Source organism: Tasmannia lanceolata, unplaced genomic scaffold (genome assembly GCF_043159265.1).
Source record: "Tasmannia lanceolata isolate RefF3 unplaced genomic scaffold, GAP_Taslan_0.1 ptg000018l, whole genome shotgun sequence".
In the NCBI taxonomy this organism is placed as follows: Eukaryota; Viridiplantae; Streptophyta; class Magnoliopsida; order Canellales; family Winteraceae; genus Tasmannia; species Tasmannia lanceolata.
Genome location: NW_027518695.1, coordinates 63,624,857 through 63,637,887, shown reverse-complemented (window position 1 = coordinate 63,637,887; position 13,031 = coordinate 63,624,857).

The window sequence follows — 13,031 nt, the reverse complement described above, 5'->3', positions numbered from 1 at the left end:
CCCAAAAAACCTCTTGATAATCAGTTAACTAACCTAAACTCCTAACTTCTCCGACAAATGTAAACACTCCCCAAATAACCAAATTAACTCCATAAAATATTGTATTAATATAATAATTACTATTTAAAGTTTCACACTCCATCTAATCAACATTCACACTTCAACTCTCTATACTCCTTGGGGATCACCATAAAATTTTGTATTCGCATAGTAATCACTAATTGAAGTTACACAATACATCTAATCAACATTACTTCAAAGGGAGGCATATTGTCATTGCCAAGAGAGAGAGAGATATTGATCAATTTACTACAGTCAAGGTTTTAAATTTTGGACCGAAAATTTGAATTTCGGTGAGGACCGAAAGCGAAACGTTCCAAAACCAAAATTGCCGAAATTTCAGAAATTTCGGTCCAAAGTTTCGAAATTTCTAGAAATTCGGCGAAATTTAAGATAAAATTTTATTTTTTTATTCCTTTACAGAATTTCAGGCAAAATTTCGGCCCAAAGAACGTCATTTCAAGCGCTCGTTACCAAATTTCGGGACTTCAGCTAAAATTTCGGTTTCGGATAGAACCGAAATTACCTCCGAAACTGAAATTTAAAACCTTGACTATACTACTATGAGATTATAATCAAATTAACTATAAGAGACATTGGACCACCTCATAGTAATTCCTTCCCACAAGAAGGGCATTTTGGTAATCAGCTGGCACCAGCTTAACATACATCAGGTGCATTATGGTACTTTTTACAAAACAGTAAATCTGGACAGGGGTGATGATAAATTCACATCCAATTTAGGATAATTCGCACCCCTTGAAAATCAATTAATGTGGTTGATTTTCACGTTTTTCACCTTAAATGGTGTGAATTATCCTACAGGTAGTGCGAATTTATCATCGCCCCAGAGGAAACACGACTCGTCGCGCTTATAAATAGCGAACAAAAAAATGTATTCAGAACCAGAAAACGTCGGAGAGAGAGCTTTGTTCGAGAGAGAGGGAGAGTGAAATACCATAGTCAGAGAGAGTATTTGAGCTCTGTCCTCTGAAATTTTGTAGTTCATGTCCTATCATCAGATTCTTGCGAAAAGTAGTAATTTTCCGGCATGTATAATCTTTTGTTCTTTTTTGCTATCAGCTCTTTTTCCCCTGCAGCATGTCTCGTTTTGATATATTTTTACTGTATCTATTAGGTGTGGGTTTCGAATATTCTTGCGATGAGAAGGATGCTTTGAGTTTTATGTTATGAGAGTGGAGAAATCTTCATTTTTAGTGAGAAAATCTCGAGATCAGTTTCTTACTGCTATGTCATGTTGTCTTATTTCAAAATCTAGGGTTTGTAGTTGTTGCATGTTTAGTAGGATTTGTTCTCTCTTTTAGTCTTTTTATTTTGATGTTGGTTCAAGTTTGCAGGAGAAAATCTTGAGATCAGTTTCTTACTACTATGTCATGTTTTTCAGATGTCTTGATTAGTTTAATTTCAAAATTTAGGGTCTGTAGCTGTTGCATGTTTAGTAGGATTTGTTTTCTTTGTTTTTTGTTTTTTTATTTTGATGTTGGTTCGAGTTTGCATGATGTGTAGAAATGAGGATCTACTCATGGTTTTAAATTTCACGGATTTTGGACCGAAATTTCGGATTTCGATCAACCCCGAAAACGAAATCGCAAATACCCAAAACGTTACACGATTTCGATCGACATTTTGAAATTTCTGTCGAAATTTCATTTTTCCGAAATTTCATCCAAAATAGGAAAATAAACCAAAAATCATTTTTAAATTATTTAATATTTTCCTGAAATTTCATCCAAAATTGCCAAAATTTCAGCCATAAGATAAAATATTATATTTAATGGTTTCGTCAAATTTTGGCTGAAATTTCGGTTTCGGTGAGGACCGAAACACATTCCGAAACCTAAATTTGAAAGCATGGATCTATTACATATTTTAATTCTACGCAGTTATTTATTTATTTATCATTTCTTTATTTTATTTGTATGCGTGTTCGTGATTCCATGGTTTATTTGAGTACTATTCTTGACACGTGATTGTGTTAGAAAGAATGATCTGATGTTATTTTTTCTTTCCTTTGAATCCATGCCTTGTGTTTTTTTTCATTTTTTCATTTTTTTCTTCATTTTTTTGTTTGGACTTTGGGCTTGGGCCCAATTGAGTTGTCCTATTAAGGAGTTTGACCCAACTCAACAGAGGCAATTGCCCTCCTGATGCTGCAAGTAGCTCTACCCCTGCTTGTGCCTTATTTTGGGGAATTTCTTCAAGGGATTGGATCAGGCTTCGAATTGTACATCTTTGAGAGAGAATTTTATTTGTGAGCTTCGTGAGCGATCCACCCTTGTTAGAGGGTTTTGTATTTTCATTTTCCTTACAGTCACTTTGTATCGATCAGTGTTTGAAGACATGGAGCCATCTCCAAGAGCGACTGTTGGGAGACAGAGAGCTATCTACGACGACAAGTGGTGAGGGTCGGGGCCACCTCGGTTGTAATTGGTTTAATCCTCACCGTTAAGGGGATTGGGTTAGTGATGCCACCAAAGGTCATAGCGGAGTGGAGTAAGCCTCAACGTGGATTTTGAAGACCGAACCATTATAAATCGCGGTGCACTCTCTTTACTCTCTCTCTCTCTCTCTCTCTCTCTCTCTCTCTCTCTATCTTTTTAAAACCCAATTCACCCCATCCCCCCTCCTTGGGGTTGCCATACTCTATACTTGGGCCTAAACCTTGGAATTTCAATTACTACTCCATGGATTGGCATGAGTGATTTCGATATTGTTAGACAGGTTAAAAAGAAGTTCGGTGGTGCTGATCCATCCCTTCATGACATGGAAGAGTTTAATGAATGAATAGATATGTGCACTCTTTATTTTTGAATGATATATGCACTCTTCTGACATTAAAGCCATTGGAAACTTGCACTCCTGGAACAACAAAAACAAAACAAGATATAGGAAGTGATGGGGGCCAAAAACATCCCCCATACATAGATCAACCCATGGCATCAACGCAAGCCCACATGCTCATTACCCAACAAAGGGTAATAAGGTCACCACAGCCTAAAAGAAGGAAAGATCAAGTATAAACTTTACCCAACCACAATCTTGCACATGTCCAAGGTCATAAAGGACAGGGCAAAGTTTGATCCACTTATAGGCTAACACCTATCCCCAGGGGCAAAAGGGTAATCCAATACCCAAAACTCTACTATAAAAGGCCTCCTAAGGCTCAAAGGTAAGGGTCTGAATTCCAAAATTTACTATTCACAGTATACTTTCCTTTTCTATTGCACCAACTGACTTAAGCATCGGAGGGCCTTCCTAGAGTAACCACTCCAGGTTGGTCATCTGATTGTTTGTTACCTCACGCAGGACTACTTCAGCCCTGCTCACAGTACTGGCCTACCTTAGCTCTTCCCAAGCCACCTAAACAGATCACTAATTTGGACCGCAATAGATTGGCGCCATCCGCGGGACACAGACAAGAAGCTATTACAGATCTAAGAACATGGTGGTTAAGAAGACTGGACAAGCCGTATCAAACCGAGCTATTCAACCAACATCTAGGAACAACCCTCAGACTCCACGTCTTGCATCTCAGGTGGTAGTTCACCCTCCTCAAATAGAAAGACAATCTTCGTACTTCCCAAACCTCATGCGCAAATTACAGCGCCTACTAATGGACAATACCATGCACTAGTCCAGCAAGTGGCTACCTTGGCAGAACAATACCATAATTTTTGGTCCAACACCAGGCTCTTCGGGAAGATCCTCCTAATCGAGGAAGGGGAGACAATCCCGAGCTACCTCATCCACCAGCCAGTCGCAAACAACATCACAGATCATCAGGAAGGCAAGAACCTTGTCCCAAAGGACAACCGGCATCATCTGTCCAACATCGTCATACTGCGAGTCCATCACGGACCACTCATGGGCGCCGATCTCAAAGAAATCATCCTAACGGGCATCGCACTCAAAAGAAGGGCACTAGTAGTTGATCAGACTCCGCCTCAAGCCCTGCAGTGGACACCGCTGCTAGGAAGACTAAGAAATTCAATAGGAGAGCTGACCGTGTGGAGCGGAAACTGGAGAAGATTGACCATCGAATTGAAGAGCTGGCCAGGGGGCGTGAAACATTTGATCGGAAGCCCTTCACTAGCGAATCCCCCTTTACAGAGAGAATCCTAAGTGACCCCACTCCTCACGGGCTCCAAATGCCTCCGGTTCCCAGTGTAATGGTACCACTGATCCAATCGATCACATTGAGACTTTCTGAACTATGATGCTATTTCACGAAGCTTCAAATGCTTTCCTATGTAGAGCTTTCCCTACGACTTTGGTAGGAGCAGCAAGGGATTAGTACGCTCGCATGAAGCCCAATTCCATTGATTCCTTCACATAACTAGGGGACAGCCTCACAAGGCAATTCATGAGTAGTGGGCGACCTCGCAGAACGACCGCCTCACTAATGGCGATAAGACAAGAAGCTAACGAACCGCTAAAGTCGTTCGTAGGCTGATTCAACAGAGAAGCATTACAGGTGTGAACATGCTGCTCGTCGGTGCCAATTTTGAAGACTTTAAGCGTTTGGTAGCCCGCAAGACACCTTTTTCCCTGGCCGACCTCATCGCAAAAGCAAACAAATTTATCTCCGTCGAAGAAACAATAGTAGCCCTAAGGCCAGGGACTGGCCCCAGGGCTCCTGAGAAGAGGAAGGGCTACAAAGATGAGGGAGCGGAGCAAGGGCCCTCGTAGAAGTCCCGACGAGAGGACAAGCAACAAAAAAGGGAAAAGAACCCGCGTAGGAGAGAAGAAAACTACACCCCCTCAACACCTCCAGAGCCTAGATACTAGCGGCCATTAGAGAGGAAGACTTCCTCAGGTGGACGGTGAAAATGCAATCCAAAGGTAACAAGCGGGATAAATTGAAGTACTGCAGATATCACAAGGATCACGGGCACGACACAGATGAGTGTCGGCACCTAAAGGAGGAAATTGAACTCTTGATCAAAAGAGGACACCTTACGCCAGAAGACCGATGTAGTCTTAGGAGATCTACAATGCCAAGAGATCAAAATAGGTCGTCCTCACAAAGGAACCCCCAGAGAGAGGAGCAGCCTTTCCAACCTACCAGGGTCATAAACACAATCCTTGGAGGGCCAACTGTAGGAGGAACCCCGTCCGCAGCACGCAAAGCATACGCTCGACAGGTCAATGCAATACATGCCCCAATAAAAAACCAGGAATGAGAATATTATCCCTTTTTCCGTTCTCCAGAGGCGAGGCCATCGTAGATGGTGTTGATATTTTCGGCTATTTTAGGTGCTTCCGCCCCTTGGTCTGGTGATCTTTGGCAGCTGCTTTCTGCTTTGTATTCGGGAGAGTGCCGACGATTGGGGGAGCGGTGTTCGCCTGATGGTCGGCGGACTTCAGACTTGGGCTACTGGTAGTTCTTGGCCGGATTCTGTAGATAACGATCGATTCGGCCAAGCCTTGCGAGTCTTTCGATCTCGTTTTTGAGGTGATAGCAGTTGTCCGTGGTGTGGCCATGGTCCCGATGGTAATGATAGTATTTACTGGTGCTCTTCTTTTTCCCGGTCTTCCTCATCTTTTCAGGCCATCGTATCGATTCTCTGTCTCGGATTTCGTACAGAATGTTGGACATCATGGTGTTCAAAGGGGTGTAGTTGACCATTTCAAAGGGAGAGACATGGGCTTGGTGATTCAGTCGATCATTATATTGTGTCTGCTTGTGGTTCGGGCCCGACCTTGATTCGTCTTTTCTCTTTTCTCATCCTCGAGTGATATCTAGCTCTCTTTCCATAGCGAATGACTCTTCATTGTTGATGTAACGGTAGGCACTGGCCATGAGCTCTTGGAGGTCGCACGAGGGATTAACGTTCAAGGAAACTTTCATATCACGGTCTCGAATGGCGTGTCGAAGGGCGGCACGGACCATGTCGAAATTAGGCTCATTGATTTGATGAAGTTCTGAGCAGAACCGGCTGATGAACTTTCAGAGGGTTTCATCACGTCCTTGTCTTAAAGCCAAGAGGGTGTCCGCTGGTTTTTGTCGGGGCCGACTATTCACACAATAGGTAGCGAATTCCTTCCCGAGCTCATGAAACGTTTCAATGGAGTTAGGCTTTAGTTGGCAGTACCAGTTGCTCGTGTCCTTCTTTATGTATGCGGAGAAGGCTTTGAGCATTGTTGCATCAGTTGCATTTTGAAGTACCATCACCCAACGGTAAGTCCGAAGGAATTCTAGTGGGTCGGTGTAGATCCGCGATCTCGGACGGCGGGGGACGGGTCCCCCCTGATCCTTCAATCTCCACATGAGAATGAGAGCTCTACCAAGGACCTCTTGAAATAAAGTACCCTCATAGCATGAGTATGGCGGTGTATGTGATATCTCTTGATTCGGAGACAAAGCCCCAGAACCAAGACGTACCTAAAAATATGAAGAGTCGACATCCATGGATTGAGGCCATAAAACTCATAAAAATAACCTATTTGCAATGGATAGCCAGAGAAGAATGGGTCCGTGCCTGGTTACGACTGGGGAAGGTGTTAGGCACCCCACTCGCCCGAGCGCACTCGGTCTCTTATGCCACTTTTATTATTTTCGAAGAATTTTGGGCAACGATCATGTGAAATGAGAACAGGTATCCCCGATAAGACGTCTACCTAAGCATGCATGACCCGTGGATGGGCAAAAGAAAAAATAAAACATCCAAGTCCTATGGAGGGTTGATATCAGTGTCATCTGTCATTGGAATGAACACTAGAATCCGTCGTCTCCTCCTCTTAAAATGAAATTACATATACAATGCTAAAGTGCATACATCAATATCATGAGAGGCGGAGAAGACTAGTGTCGATCCAATAACAGATAATCATGCTACATGTCTCCACACATCACATCTAATCCTAACTCATCACATCTAAGAAAGCGGTAAACATACGCATGCATAGCTACAGCTAAGCAGGTAATGACAGATATAATGAGATAAGATAAACAGAAAAGCAGTAAATAACTAGAGCTAAGCAGGTAAGCAAGAGATAATAAGCAGGTAAGAGCTACAGGTAAGCATGTGAATAACAAGTAAATACATGAATGAGCAGGTAAATACTATAGCTAAGCATATGATGAAAGAGAGTAATCAAAATAATAAAGAGATAAACAAACTACAACTAAGCATGTGAATGGGCATGTAAACTACATAAAAGATACAAACAAACAAAACAAGAAAATAAACACACTAGCATACAAGAGATAATGATAAACACTCAAGACAAATAAGTAAATACACTAACATGCACCTATGCAATAAATAGTGACAAGTACCAGACCATAGACTCCTAAAACTCTAAAACAATAAAAATGTACAACAGTATGATCTGGACCTAGATGGCCGTCCAAGCTGCCTACGTATCCAAACCTCTTTTTGGAATCAAGATCATCGTAGTTCGGTGGCCTATTCTAGGCTACGATGCCTATTGTGCCTAGACCACTAAACTAGACTCTATCAACTTCACTTGAGGTAGTGTTTAAAGCTTATTGAATACAATTAGTTAGGTTGAAGTGAATTGTAAGTTTTATGACTCCCTATGAAGCAAACAAGCAAGGTCTAAGTATGGGGTCATTGTCATTGACATCAGATAGACAACAATGCATTCCAAAAATGAAGTAGTATATGAGATGAGTAAATGCTGCAATCATGTTACAATTGATAAAGAAGATCTATCTCCGAAATCAATGCCAAAAGTAATGGTACCTGAGAATTAGTTACAGAGATGGTGTAACAAAATTGGAAAGGAAATTGATATTTTGACTCCATAAGGTCTTGTTCGAAAAGTTGCCATGTTTCCCAGGTAAATGGATTTGGGTGAGAAGCTAAAACAGGTTATGTTTCTCTAAATATGTTTCTATGAAAATCTAGATATAAAATCCCATCTATGACCCAGCACAAAGTGGCCGCAAGAGGAAGCTTGGGCGTGAGGTGAGAGAAATAGAGAGAGAGGGAGGGCTTCTTTTTGGGTATTTTCCCAGGTTCCTCTTGGGGTATTTTTTTCGATTTTTCTCTGGTTGCTCTTGTGTGTATGATTTTGGATCAGAAGCAAGGGAAAGGGTTGCCAGTTTGTGGATTTCAGATTAATCCAATACAATCCTTGTAATTTTGCTTTTCATATTGGAAGATCATGTTCTCACTCGTGGACGTAGGCTTCTTGGCAAAACTGTAGTGTGTATTCATTTCTCTTTTCCAGTTATTTGTGCACGATTGAATCGAATTTGCCCCTCAGATTTTCTAAACAAGTGATATCAAAGCTCAGGTTGGAGCGATCGTTGTGGCTAGGTGAAGCAATTAGTAATGTCATTGTTGGGTCACAGTTAGGGCAATAATTGGTGGTAGAAAGATTGTCCAAGAAATCCTCGTTTGAGGTGGATCCCTACAACGAGAAGGGCAAAGTGATATGAGTTGGCAGTAAAGTTGAGTTCTACCCAGCTTAACATCAACGAATTTGAGAGAAAGGGAGGTTTCACCTCATAGCAGATGAGGGTGAAGAACATCCTTGTTCAACAGGGTTTGGCTAAGGCATTGAAGGGCAAGGATGGGAAGGAAGAGAAGATGATGGATGCCTAGTGGGAAGACATGGAGTTGAAGGCGGTCAGCACAATTCAACTATGTATGACAGATAAAGTTATGTTTAACTTTATGGAAGAAGAATCAAATCCTAAGTTATGGTAGAAGTTGGAAAAGCATTACATGTCAAACAGTTGGGCTAACCGATTGTATATGAAGGAAAATTGTACAAGTTGAAGATGTAGGAAAGCGGATATCTTCTAGAATATGTTACTATGTTGAATAGGCTTATGGATCAACTTACAAGGTTGATGAAAAGTTTAAGGAAGAAGATAAGACTATTTTGGTTTTTACTTTGCTTCCTAATTCTTATAACAACATGGTGACAACTTTATTGCATAGTAAGGATACAATGAAGTTAGAGGAAGTCACGGCATCGCTCTTATCGAATGAGATGCGGAAAAAACTTATTCCTGATGAGAATTAAGAGTATGGGGTGATTGTTCATTGTGGGAAAAAGAAGGTCATCTGACAGGGGATTAGAAAAAAGCAGGTCAAAATCCAGGGTTAGCGAAAAGGGCGTGCAATGTTATCTTTACAAAGAATATGGTTACATAAAGAGGGATTGCTTGAAGTGAGATAACAAGTTGAACAATGGTGCTATAAATACAGTTGTTCAGAAAGTGTCTTGTTTCCACTACTGGTTTCCTGTATTGGTTTGAAACCAAAATAGAAACAGTCCCTCATTAGGTTCTAGGAAAAACTAGGTATAAAACCCATATTGTCACAACGAGAAAGGGCATGGGTGGCAAGAGATGTGTCGCGAGACGAGAGAGAGAGAGAGAGAAGCACGAAGAGGGTTTCTCAGGTTCCTCTCGAGTTCCTCTTTTTGGTTTTCTCATGTTTCTCTTGGGTATGGTCTTAGTTGAGAGCAGGGGTTGTGGGTTTGTGTTTAATCCATTAAAATCCTTGTATATTGTTTTCCTTATAGTGTAAGATTTTGTTCTTTCCTTTGGATGTAGGCAATTGACCGAACCACGTAAGATCTTCGTGTTCATCTTGTGGCATAGTATCTGGTTTTACTTTTCCGTTAATTTGTGCACAATCGGATTGCACGGCAGATTTTCTCAACAATTGGTATTAGTGCCCAGGTTGGAGTGATCATCGAGGCCAAGTGGAGTGATCATGGGTGTTGTGGTTGGATCGCAGTTATAGCGATATTGGAGGGTAGAAAGTTTGTCTAAAAATATTCTCTTTCGTGGCAGTGCGCTACACCTAGAAGTGTGGAGGAATGTGAGATGACGGTAAAATCGAGTTCTACCCGGTTCAACATCAACAAATTTGACGGAAATGGCAGTTTTACCCATGGTTTTAAATTTCGGTTTTGGCTAAAATTTCGGTCTTATCCGAAACCGAAATTTCAGCCGAAAACCCAAAATTTTGAGCGAAATTTGTTACACGCGCATGAAATCCTGAATTTTTGGGACAAAATTTCGATCGAAATTACCGAACTTTCGGGCGATTCGGGTGAAATTTTGATAATTTTGTTCGAAGTTGTTTCACACAATTAAATATTATTATTTTTAAATCAATTTTAATGAAATTTCTGAAAATTCTGAAATTTCGAACAAAATTTGGTAAATTTCGGGAATTTCGATTTCAGTACCATTTTGTTTCGGTCCTCACCGAAATCAGAAATATCGGTCCGAAATTTTGGATTTCAGTTGAAATTTAAAACCATGGTTTCACCCTATGACAGATGAGGATGAATGACATACTAGTTCAACAAGGATTTACTAAGGCGTTGAAGAGAAAGGATGGGATGACGGAGAAGATGACAAATGCCGAGTGAGAAGATATGGAGTTGAAGACGGTGAGCAGAATTTGACTATGTCTGTCGGATAATGCTAAGTTTAATGTTATGGAAGAAGAAGATGCACCCAAATTGTGGGAGAAGTTTGAAAAGCTTTACATGTCAAAAAGCTTGTCCAACCGATTGTATCTAAAGCAACAACTGTATGGGCTATAGATGCAAGAGGGCGGAGATCTTTTGCAACACATGATTGTGTTCGATGTGCTTGTGGATCAGCTCCATAAGAAAAGATGAAGGAAGAAGACAAGGCCCTATTACTTCTTACTTCCTGATTCATACGACAATCCTGTGCCTACGTTGTTATTTAGTAAAAAAACTGTGAAGATGGAAGAAATCAAGACGGTTCTCTTATTAAATGAGACTAAACGGAGGCGTAATCAAGATATTGGTCAAGAGAATGTGCTGATTGTTCGTGGGGAGAATAAAAGAGGAAGGTCTTTTCACAGGGGATCAAGAAAAGGCAAGTCAAGACCCAGAGTCAGCAGAAAGGGCATGCAATGTTATTGTTGCAAGGAATATGGCCACATCAAGCAAGACTGTTCAAAGCAAGCTAACCAGTCGGACATTTGTACTACAAATATAGTGGTGGATGTAATGAATGAATGGGGCGAAGAGTTTGGAGATGTTCTCAAAGTCTCCATTGGTAATCACACTTCTCCTCATGACTAGTGGATTAGAGATTCACGGTGCTCTGTTCATGTATGCTTTAGGAGGAAATATTATGATACTTTCAAGGTGACAAGGACGGGTGTAGTGTTCTTAGACCTGGCAAGAAGTGATCCGCACCCGCTGGTCGACCCGGCCCACCCGTAATTTTCGGGTCCGGCTCCCAAAGTAGTGACCCATTTCATTTTGACCCTCGAGTCCACCGGCCCGTCAAACCTGGGTTGGGCTGGGTGGACCCGCCGGTCCCACGGGTGCCCGTAAAAGAGACTTAAGTGAAAATAGGGTTTTCGACTTTTTTCATAAAACAATGAATAATCCTTTCTTATCTTCTCTTTGCTCGACTCATCTCTCTCAAAGGTTACGGTTTCTCCCTCTGACTCAATCGTCGATTTCCGCCGGCCTCGCCTCCACTTCAGGTCTCTATCTCTCTTTCACACTCCATGGATTCTTCTTTCTCTTGCCCTCTCTCTCTCTCTCTCTCTTGAGAATAGGGTTAGGGATGATCCTAACCCTCTTAATTTTCTTAATAGGTTAGGTTTTTTACTTTTTAAGAATTGGCTTTGAGAATATGATTTGGCTGCAATTTATGAGTTCTCTATTTTTATTGGAATAAATTTTTGAGATTCTTGGTTTATTTATTTGATTTGTTTGCTTTTTAGAAATCTTTTATGAGTAAGCATGATCAACTCATATGTTTCGAATCTCCGAAATCCCTAATCTTTCGCTTTCTCAATGTACTGCTGAGAGTTACTCTTCTAAACCCACTTTCTGATTTCAACTGATTGAAGTGTAAACCACCAGATTGTAATCTAAGTACAATTTGGGTAGAGGGGAGAAAAATGTAAAGCTTCTACATTAAATGCCCATGGATAGGGGGGCTTTGGTATAATTGTGCAAACTTGGCAAAACAAGAAAAAAACTAACAAAAATTATTGAAAAAGGGGTGAATTGCAGGTCCACCCGGCCCATACGGGTGGGGTCTAGGTCCACCAATTAGTGACCCTTAAAATTACGGGTCATTTTTTACCCAGCCCGTATGACCCGGTCCCTTACGGGGTGGGTGAAACCCGGCCCGGCCCACCCGTTTGCCAGTTCTAAGTGTCCTTGGGTGATGGGTCTACTTGCGATGTCACAGGAATTGGAACAATGAAGATCAAGATGTTTAATGGAGTGGTTAGTACTTTGGGTGGTGTGGCATATGTCCCAAAGATACAGACGAATCTAGTGTGGCTTGGCCGGTTGGAGTCTCTGGGTTGCAGGTATTCAGTTGCAAGTGGAGCCATGAAAATCACACGTGGCTATATGGTTTGATGAAAGAAGAGAAGTGTGGGTTTAGACACCCCATTTTCCAAGTTCGGACTGATGGTAGTTTGGCGCGATAATGATTCTAATAATGAATCCATGTATAGGGGGATAATAGGTATTCTCGTAATATTGTATCTCTAGCATGAAAACCGGAAAGTTTTGGCATTCTTCGAATGGTAGAATTATGATCTATTGCAGGCACAAAAGGTGGAAGAATTCACAGCTCAAAGCCTTTTTATTCCAAAAAATCATCCAAACTTAGTATAAATTTGACCCAAACAAGTTTGCAATTACAACCCTGAGCTGGCCAGTTTCAAAGCTCCTATCAATATTTATGAAGTTTCATACATTTTAATATGTACAAAATTAATTTTCGTACTATGTATGAAAATTTCAGTTTGCTCGAAATTTCTTTTTGTACGAATTTTTTTTCGCACATACCAAAATGTAAGAAATGCATATACGAAATCCCAATCGTACGAAATCTAGATCTGTAACCACTTTTTGAAATTTAAGTGGGAATTTTTTTTAAACACCCTCATTTTGCTACACTTTAACCAACAATAGCCTAATATATTGACCCGTGG